General features: G+C 40.7%; 1 long non-coding RNA gene across 1 annotated transcript; it reads left to right on the top strand.

The window, feature by feature from the left end:
- Positions 1-1,247: 1,247 nt before the first annotated feature.
- LOC126078841 (uncharacterized) lies at positions 1,248-9,883 on the top strand. The gene is made up of 3 exons (XR_007518170.1): positions 1,248-1,401; positions 2,036-2,215; positions 9,547-9,883. It is a non-coding gene; the product is annotated as an uncharacterized LOC126078841 (long non-coding RNA).
- The last annotated feature ends 1,160 nt before the right edge of the window (positions 9,884-11,043 follow it).

Genomic DNA, 11,043 nt, shown 5'->3' with positions numbered 1-11,043 from the left:
ACGAGACATCTTCTTCCATAGACATATGTAGCATTCAATCACCTCCTTCTCTCTGCTCAATTATCCCCTCATCAGAGAGGACTTCCCAGACTACCCTTTCTAAAATAGCAGTCTTCTCATCTCACCCCACCCCTGTCGTTCTGTATCCCTTTATCCTTCTTGTCATTTCATTATAACACTTATCACTACCTGACATTTTGTTATGTATTCATTTATTTACTGTAAGTCTCCACCCAGCAAGGTTTGTGAAGGAAGTGGCTCTTTTCCTGGCAAACCTCCCATACTTGAACAGACTCTAGCATACAGTACTACTCAGTAAATATTAGTTGAAGGAAAAAATGAGTTAATAAATGAGATTCTATAGTACGACACAATTGGGCCATTTTGGCCTTGGAAACAGTCGTATCAGATTTCAGCAAAACACTGTATTTTATAGTATAGGGTGACAAAGGAATAAACTTCTAAAATTTTCCTTTAATTAATTTTAACATTTCTGTCATTTGTTAGCCAACTTTTAGAGTGGCCACTATCAAAATGTTTATATTTTATTAACTGATAGTGAATTTACAAAGTGCTGAAATAAAGTATTTCATTGGGTAGAAACAGAAACAAACTTATCCAAAATTTTAGTGTGAATATTGATTTTTTGCCAGGGAGCCCCACAGTACAGAATAAATAGTTGGTTCATCTTTGAGCAAAAGATTCATTATATCAACTGGATAAAATATAACACAACCCTTTAATATGTTAAATATGAAGTTAGACTATAAGTGTTCGGAAAACATCAAAGAAAACCTTACACGAAAAGTTAAGACACATACCTACAGAGTGATTAAAATTTTATAAATAAGCTGTGTACATTTGGAGAAGGTTGGAAGTGTTCATAAAGACACATCAATAATTACATTTTAGTGAAGAGGTTACGGGAGAAACTTTCTGCAAAGTTGTTCATAATAATAAAAGTAATTTAAAAAGAAATCCAGGATAGCCAAGTGTCTCAGAACACTTTGTGTGCTCTCTGACACCATTCAGTGTTATTCTGGTTTTTTCTCCTTAGTTAAGGCTGCCACTTATCCACCTTCAAGTTGAACAGTCCTTGAGATGACTTGCCCTGGTTTGGCTGGGATCCCTGGAAAATTCCAACGTGATCTTTTCTTAGGCCTTGGGTCCCCTTTTTGTCTCAATATGCTGAGAAATACCAAGAGTTGCATCGTGAAGTTCTAGTTCCAAGATGAAATTCAAAATAATTTAAAGTGTATTAATGGTGCTTAGAATTATTTCTATTTCCAGCTATTTTCCAGCTTGAAGCCTTGCCTCTGGGGAAGACACCCTGCTGCCCAGGAACATTCAGATTGAACGGACTTCCATACTCTAACACCACAAGCCCACACCCCAACTCAGGTCATTGTCTTAACCAAGGATCCTAACCAAGCTATGGTTTAAACAAGGAAAATGACCATTTTTCCCTGAGACCAATTTCTCAGTGACTTCATGCTTCCCTGGGATAGCAGGTTTTAGAAAACGAAGGTGAACCAGCTTTTCTCATGTAATCCACACCTCCACTCAATTCCTCTACCATGGGTGCCATATTGACACCTTGGGAGATTGGCTATGACTCCTGGCTCATTACAATGTTGAGGAGTTAGGTTTTCCAAAGCTGAAGCTAAAACAGTTGGCAACCTTCCCATGAAAATCAAATTCCTTCTTCCACCCCTGCCTAATCCTAGGTGTTAAGGATATACCTGATAAACAACAATTTCATTGTCCCAGGGAAAAAGAATACATTAAGGCTTTCAGTCTGTTTAATACTTCAGACTGAGTTTTAAGCATCCAGATGTCTTCATTTGCAAGGCATCAAATATTTTCATATTCCACAAATGGGGCTATTGAACGATGGTGAATGAATGGTGTACAGTGCAACTATTTTTAGTGTGATAATTGTAATTAAAAGGCAGTGGAATGATAATCTTGCCCAAGCATGCCTGAGACCTCCCTTCCATTTTCTTAAAACAATACTTTCTATGTCTGGCTGCAGAGACTTGAAGAATAGGTAACAGTTGACATTCTTTCTAAACCAACTGAATGGTGCATATGAAATTGTGGTTTGGGCGAGACACAATCTCCCTTCTTCATTTCATCATCTATACATTCTGGAGGATAAAATTTCTTTTCCATATATGGTGGCAAATCACCACGAGCCAAATCAATTTCCTAGGTAAGTAGCTATCTTATACATACTTTTTGATTTAGGATGGTGTTATGGATTGAATTGTGTCCCCCCAAAATATGTGTTGTAAATCCTAACCTCTACGGCTGTGGTTATAATCGCATTTGGGATTGAGTTGTCTTTGTTATGCTAATTAGATAGGATTAGTGTAGGGTGTGTCTTAAATCAATCTCTTTTGAGATATAAAACAAGCAACCTAAGAAGCAGAGACAGGGGAAGAAAGATGCCAAGCCACCTGAAGGTGGCCCAGTAACAGAAGCTCAGAAGAGACAAGGACCTTCCCCCAGAGCCAACAGAGATGGAGGAAGCCTTTCCTTAGAACTGGCACTCTGAATTCAGACTTCTGAGAATACAAATTTCCGTTTGTTAAAGCCATCCACTTGCGGTATTTCTCTTATAACAGCACTGGATAACTAAGACAGATATTTTGTTATTGTTGTTTAGAAGGGACAGGAAGCATACCTAATAATAATAACAGTGTTATAACACTTACTACATGCCAATATTATTTTAAACACTTTTTATGTATTGACTCAACCCAACACAATTGACACAACTCCAGAGATACATTTCTGTTCTTCTCATTTTACAGACGAGAAAACTGATGCATAGAGAAGTTAAATATCTTGCACAGGGTACCCAGCAAGCAAATGGCAGAGCAAGAATTTATGCCCAGGCATCTGGCTCCAAAATTTTTGTTTTCAGCCCTTTCTTCTGTCTTCGTGGCAGCAACCCTAAGATGTATATATTATCCTAATTTTATTTTTTATAATTTTACAAAGCTGGTAAGCAGCTGACCTGGATTCAACCCAGGCTCGGGTATAATTTCTGTGCTCTTTCCAACCTTGAAGCTACCTTGATATTTGGTAATGCTACTATGGTTATAAGTTCACAGTAGTTTAAGTCCTTGAGTAGTGCAAACCTTTAACGCGCTTGGCAGCTAACTGAAAGACTGGCGGTGAGGCCACCCAGAGGCACATTGGGAAAAAAGGCCTGGTGATCTACTTCTGAAAAATATCCATTGAAAATCCTGTCCAACCAAAGCCGTATGGTAAAGATAAGCCCAAGAGACAGAACCAAAACCAAACCAAACCCACTGCCGTCGAGTCGATTCCAACTCATAGTGACCCTATAGAACAGAGTAGAACCGCCCCATAGAGTCTCCAAGGAGCGCCTGGCGGATTCAAACTGCCAACCCTTTGGTTAGCAGCTGTAGCACTTAACCACTACGCCACCAGGGTTTCCAAGAGACAGAAAGGGCCACATAAATCAGAGACTACATCAGCCTGAGACTGGAAGAACTAGGTGGTGGTTGGCTACCGCTGATCGCTGACCTGACAGGAAACACAACAGAGAATCCCTGATGGAGCAGGAGGACAGTGGGAGGCAGATCTCAAATTCTCATAAAAAGACCAGGCTTAACGGTCTGACTGTGACTAGAGGGACCCTGGAGGTCATGGACCCTTCGTTAGCCCAAGCCAACGCTTCAGACAGGGATCGGACTGGACTATAAGATAGATAATGATCCTGGTGAGGAGTGAGTTTCTTAGCTCAAGTAGACACGTGAGACCATGTGGGCAACTCCTGTCTGGAGGCGAAAGGAGAAGCAAGAGGGGGACCGGAGCTGGCTGAATGGACATGGAGGAATACAGGGAGGAAAGGAGGAATGTGTTGTCTCATTAGGGGGAGAGCAGCTACGAGTACATAGCAAGGTGTGTATAACTTTTTGTATGAGGAACTGACTTGATTTGTAAACTTTCATTTAAAGCACAATAAATAAAAGACCAAGGATTAAAAAAAAAAAAGAAAGAAAATCATGTTCAACACAGTTCTATGTGACACACATGGGGTGGCCATGAGTTGTAATTGATTCCTCAGCTATTGGTTTAGGTTAAGTATGCTTTTGTGGGCTGGCCTGAAAATCCAGTCATAGCAAAGAGCCTTTTTTCCCCTCATTGGAAAGTTTTCAAACTTTCAAAATATCACCTTTTTAAATGGCTGTTTGTATTTCACTGCATTTGAAAATTATGGATTAATCAAGGACAGAAAACAGAATCTGATTCTAAAATGTTAGCACCGCAGTCTTTTGAAAACGTAGACAGACATACCAATTTGTTTCTTGTGTGCAAGGAGGGAAAGGGTCTATAAGGTTGCTTGAACTAGAAAAAAAAATGCTTTTTCTCTAAAAAGCAAAGAGCAGAGAAACAAACAAAAAATATAAATAATGCTTTTTTTTATTAATTACTAACCATCCTTCTAAACTGTGCTTATTCTTCTGCAAAACAAGTTGTAAGAGGCCATTAACTGCAACGCAGAAAGCATTTCTCTTTTATTTTTTTTTTAAGTTGAAAAGCTTCCCTCTCCAAGTTTCTGTTTGCAGGAAAGTCCTTGGTGCGCACTTGAACACACTGGGGAGAAAGCACTAGACAAGCTCGCCCAGAGAATCAATCTGAAGATAAAACCTCCTTGAAAAACGAGCGTCAAACCTGATTATCATAGAACTCCACGGAATAACACATCGCTCATCTTTTTTTGTACGCATGAAGACCCAAAGGGCCTTGTGTTTGTTTTTTATTTGCGTTTCAGCAAATTTTAAGCTGAAGTGCGACTTCCATGATCAGCATTAATGAGGATTTTGCTGTGCTTTGAAATTTGCTGTCATCCCATTTCCTGTGCATTACTGTTTTTGAGTCTAATTCAACAATGACTGAGTCCAGCTTGCACTCTCCTGCCCCAGTTGTTAGAATCAGATTTGTTGAACAGTGTTCTTCCTCTTACAAGGGTGCTGCCCATTTAAAAGTACCAGCCCTTTGAAATGGAGTCCCTGGATGGTGCAAATGGTTAACATGCTTGACTCCACCCAGAAGCACCTCAGAAGAAAATCTCAGTGATCTACTTCCAAAAATCAGCTATCGAAAACCCTATGAAACTTTTTACGAAGATGGTGCTGAAAGTGAAGAAAGGACCTTCTGCCCCTTCCAAAACCGAAGCCAAACCAAAGGCGTCCAAGGCCAATAAGGCAGTGCTGAAAGGCGTCCACAGCCACAAAAAAAAAAAAAAAGAAGAAGAAGAAGAAGATCCGCAGGTCACCCACCTCCTGGCAGCCCAAGACACCAAGGCTCCCAGCTCTTTGCCATCAAGTTGATTCTGACTCATAGTGACCCCATAGGACAGAGTAGAACTGCCCCATAGGGTTTCCAAGGAGTAGCTGGCAGATTTGAACTGCTGATCTTTTGGTTAGCAGCCAAACTCTTAACCATTGTGCCACCAGGGCTCCATGAGGTAACTGAAATATCCTTGGAAAAGTGCCCTCAGGAGAAACAAGCTTGACCTGTATGTCATCATCAAGTTTCCCCTGACCAGTAAGTCAGTCATAATGAAGATCAAAGATAACATGCTTGGGTTCATTGTGGTCGTCGAGGCCAACAAGCCACCAGACCAAACAGGCTGTGGAGAAGGCCTGTGACGTTGATGTGGCCAAGGTCAACACCTTGATCAGGCCTGATGGAGAGAAGGAGGCATATGTATGTTTGACTGGCTCCTGACTATTATGCTTTGGATGTTGCCAACAAAATTGGGATCATCTAAACAGAGTCCAGCTGGCTAATTCGAATATAAAATTTTCACCACATTAAAAAAAAAGAAAATGCTGTGGAACACGGTTCTACTCTGACACACATGAGGTTCCCATAAGTCTGAACTGATTCAGTGGCAACCGGTAACCTTTTAAAACAGCTACAAATTTTAGAATAAAAACTTTAAATGCTATTTTAAAGATTATGCTTGGAATCCATTGGCAAAAAGACCATTCTTGGAATGAAACGTTAAAATGAGCTTCATGTGTATTTGAACATTCACTTGGCAGAATGTAGAGAAAAAATTGTAGGACTTCAGCTTTAAGAATGCCTGGCACTTTATGTTGAAATCGTTTCAAATATGGCGGTATATGACTAGCATCAATGGAAACATTTTTCTATAGATACATTGTTTAACAAAAAATTGCTATTATCTTTCTCACTCACGTTATTTTGTTGGCACATCTCTCAAAAAAAAAAATTCTTCCTTTATGGCCTCCTGTTATTTACTACGAGCCTTGGTGAGGCAGTGTTTAAAGCGCTCGGCTGCCAACTGAAAGGTCAGCAGTTCAAACCCACCAGCCACTTCTTGGGACTAAGATGTGACAGTCTGCGTCAGTAAAGATTTACAGCCTTGGAAACCCTATTGGGCAGCTCTACTCTGTCCTATAGAGTTGCTATAGGGCCACTATGAGTCAGAATTGACTCAACAACAGTGAGTTTGATTATTTACTATGAAATCTTTATCCCCTTATATACCCGTTTTACTAAATCAGGGTTTTAAAAAGTCATCAGTGACATTCTAATTACCAAGTTAAGTAAATGACTTTTCCTTAGTCTTCAGTCTCTTCGACCTGAGAAAAACACAAACGAACAGAGTTTAAAGTTGTAAAAAGAATTAAACCCATTGCTGTTGAGTTGATTCCTACTCACAGTGACCCTATAAGACAGAGTAGAACTGTCCTATAGGGTTTCCCAGGAGTGGCTGGTGGATTTGAACTGCTGACCTTTTGGTTAGCAATGGTAGCTGTTAACCAGGGTGCCACCAGGGCTCCATAAAAAGAATTACTGAAGTCAATTTGACTTCAGTGATATGCAATATAGTATTTTGCTGCTAAGTAATTGGATATAAATATTAAGCAATTATTATAATTAACTTCAATTACCAGCGTTACTTTTAGCCAGCCTGATCAATTTTCCATTTTTCTTTTTGCCTTATTTTATTGAATACTTAATTTTAATCTATTGGATAGCATAGTTTCTATGTGGCGAGCACCAAGCTAAACATTTATGCTTACTATCTCAATTATATCCCTTTCCATACATGCTTAGATTATTGTCCCTATTTTAGCCATGGTGAAATGGAGCTGCAGAATGACCGACTCGATTATCCAAGGTTACATGGCTAATGGTAGAACAAGAATCTGAACCCATCGTTGTAAGACAAGAAAGTACTTGCTCCCGATTTTCAATATCTATACACGTATCAATTTTGATAGCTTTTCCTGGGACCACATACATTTTAATACTCATTAAACACATCCATTTATTCAATCAGTTTGGCAGTCAACAGAAATTTAAGTGTTAGGCGAGATACCGAGATGCAGGCAACCCTCATTATTCAAGGATTCTGTATTTGCCTTCTCGCTAAAATTTGTTACCCCCAGATCAGTACTCCTGGCACCTTTATGGTCATTTGAGGACATGCACAGAGCAGGAAAAATTTGAGTAGCCCAATGTGCACGTTTCCAGCTGGGGTCAAATAAGGCAATGCTGTCTTCTTGTTTCTCTCATAATGTAAACTAGTGTCCTTTTTGCAGTATGTTTAGTGTCATGTTTTCTCTTTCTTGTGCTTTTTGTTGGTTATTTTGCTGTTTAAAAGGCTCTTCAAGTGCAGTGTTAAACTGCTGCCTAGTGTTCCTACAGGGAGAAAGCAGTGATGTGCCTTAAGGAGAAAATGCGTAAGCTTAGATAAGCTTCTTCAGGCCCTGAGTTGAATGTGAATGAATCTATATTAAACAAGGTATCTTTAAGCAGAAACACAGAAAACAGGGTTATGTACTGATTGAATGATGAAAACGTTGTGACCAGAGGTTCACAGGAACCTAACCCTGTGTTTCCTCTAGAAGCAATTGTTCAGTATTCATTAATTCACTGTTTGCGGCAGCTTTATAGCTCATAACTACCACGAATAACAACAATTAGCTACAAAACAGTCCCACCCTTCAAGGCATTCATAGTCCAGAATATAGATCAATAAACAAATATACAGTCCAGCAAGATCATTATCATAATAAAGACATATATTAAGTGTTTGGAAGTAGGGAATGGCCAAAACCTGCCTGGTGAAGCGGAGAAAGTCCTCAGAAAATGACTTTAATTTGAATAGAGCCTTGAAGGACATGGAGAAGTTTGCAGGCAGAGAAGAGATGGACTGGAGTCACAAACAGCTGGGCCCCAGCATCTGGAAGCTGAGGTTACTGTGCCTTCAGACTCTTCCGCCCCTCCAAAATCTGTCATTTTTGCCTTACTTGGAATACCCCAGCCTCTCCTCTGTCAAGGAGAGCAACATATCTTAGAAATATGAGGTATCAGCTTCTTACTACCTCCCTTCCTCCCTAATAGTCTACTCAACTAGTTCTCAAAGTGTGGTTGCTGGATCACCCACCACCAGCAGTAGCAGCACCCGGGAACTTATTAGAGATGTAAATTTCGAGGCCCCACCTTAGATTTACTGAATCAGGAACTGTGATGGGGCTCAGCAATCCGCGTTTTATCAAGCCCTCCAGGTGATTCTGATGCATTCTGGAGTTTAGGAACTGCTGCTGTCCACGCATCCTTGTCCATATACTTTAGAACAAGGGCTCCAAACCAGTTCATTCTGGTTTATTTCAGTTCAACACCCTGCCAGGAGTTTGCTTTTCTGCCTCAGAACCACTGAATCAGAATCTACACGCTAACAAGAGCCTCACCTAAGGGTCTTGTAAACATGTAGATTCTAATTCAGTACATCTGGAATGCAAAAGCAACTTCTCAGCAGGGGGTTGAACTGGAATGAACCGGTTCAAAGCCCTATGTAGAAGAGTGAAACTATTTACCCATAAGCTTTAAAACATGGTGTATCCGTTTTGTTCACCCTTGAATGCCCAGCACCTAGCCCAACATTGAACATATAGTAGATGTTCAATAAATTTTTTTTGAAAGAATAATAATATTAAATGAAGCTCACAACAGCATAAACAGCATAGAAAGCTTTAAATGCCAATACTTCTAGGAGAGCTAATATCTGAAACCGAACTTGTTGCCGTCAAGTCGATTCTGACTCATAGCAACCCTATAGGGCAGACTAGAACTGCCCCATAGGGTTTCCAGGGAGCGGCTGGTGGATTCGAACCGCCTGCTTTTTGGTTAGCAGCCCATCTCTTAACCACTGCACCACCAGGGCAGAAGAGCTAATATAGTTCCACTAAATTTTAAACATCTGGTAAAAATGGGAAAAGACCTTGGGAGGGAAAGTGAATTAGCATTTCTTGAGCACTGACTATGTGCTGAGACTTTTTGGAGGCTTTCTCATATCTTCAAAGCAATCCTGAGAGGTAAGTTTATGATCCTCACTTGAAAGATGAAGAAACTGAGGCTCAGAGAGGAAACGTTCCCAGAGTCACACAGCTAGTAGGGGAGGAGGCCAGGTTTGAAACCCAGTGCTGCCTGGTATCAGATCCCTTACTCTTTTCTCCTCTCCAGGGTACCGCCACAGAACTACTAGCCACTGACGAGCAGGAGATGGAAAGTCTTGAAGGGGAAAAACTCCTGGAAAAACTTCACGGTTCCACCGGTCATCCTCTCCATCACCTCTACACAGTTGTTCTGTTGTTTTAACTGGCAGGACATTGAATTAAGCAGAATCATTAGCCGGTTAGCAATGCGTTCTTAGCATTTTATACCATTGTTCGCCTCTTTGGAATCCTCTCCTCTTTTCCATTGGCCCTGATGCCACGCCATTTTCCTGCTTTTCCTGTCTGTTTGACTGTGCCTTCTGAGTCTCCTACAGTGACCTTAAATGGAGATGTCATTCTGTCAATCCTGCCCATGTCCAGGCCAGGTAAGGTTTCCATATTGAGCTTTCAATGGCTGATTTTTTGGAAGTAGGGCACCAGGTCTATCTTCTGTGGCACCTCTGGGTGAACTCTAACCTCCAGCCTTTTAGTTAGCAGTCAAGTGTGTTTTTGGATATATTATTTCTTTTAATGCTCAACAGCCCTTTAAGGAATGTATTATTATCTTCATTTTACAGGTAAAGGCAGAGAAATTAACTTGCCCAAGTTCACAGAGTTACCAAGACAAAAAAAGAATACAGGAACCATTTCCAAATAAACATGGTCAGGCTTTGATTGTTTTTTTTCTTCTTACGTTTCCACCCTCCTTGTAGAAAATGTAAACTCTACATAACTGTGTAAAGTAGAAAGTTAAAACGTCAAGTAATCCTGCCTCTGAGGTGTGGCCTTGGATTTTCACTAGGTGTCCCCTCCCCGCCCCTACCCAGCACTAGTGGAATACTTATATTGGCAATGCCGGAAAGTTCTCAGATACCCAAGTCCTGTGAGAGGACTGGTCATCTCTGAATCTGGTTTAGAAACAAAGGGATCTGGGGCTAATTTCTTGCCATCTCTGCTCCAGGAAGTGGACTCCAAAATGTTCTGGTTCCAAAGGGAGCCACACCCATTGGGGGTGGGGGGAAGAGCTTCAATGAGTTTACATCACTGCTTAGAAGAACAGGCCAAAAACAGCAAGGAAAGGACAATGGGAGGCTACCTACGCCGACAACCAAACAAAATTCAGAGGAACAATGTGGACATTCATGCCTCTTAATTTTCATGTCTCCTTAAGAGAAATCGTTTGGGTTTCCTTCGTAGCAACAGCTACAGCGACAGCCGCAATAAATGCTAATCACAACAAAATGGCGTTCTGGTGTCATTTTTGTAATTCTGAAATAAAAGCTGGAAGTGTTCACATATCTAAACACCACAACACAAAAAGCAGTTTTCCCAGCAGGGCTAGGCCACGCTAACTGTTGAATAGAAAAACTAATTAGCATCCTGTGTGAACTATCTTGTCTTTTTTTAGGACCGGAAATCAAATGGGAAGGGTTCCCTCCTGTTCCAAGTGAGTTCCAGAAGAATTACTCACGCTCCTTAACCTATGAGTCAGACAGGAGTCTAGGAGAGTGTTTCCAAAACAGGC

The sequence above is a fragment of the Elephas maximus genome, chromosome 7 (assembly GCF_024166365.1).
Source record: "Elephas maximus indicus isolate mEleMax1 chromosome 7, mEleMax1 primary haplotype, whole genome shotgun sequence".
NCBI lineage: Eukaryota > Metazoa > Chordata > Mammalia > Proboscidea > Elephantidae > Elephas > Elephas maximus.
Note: the sequence above shows the minus strand (reverse complement) of the source record. Positions and strands in the feature narration are given on the sequence as shown.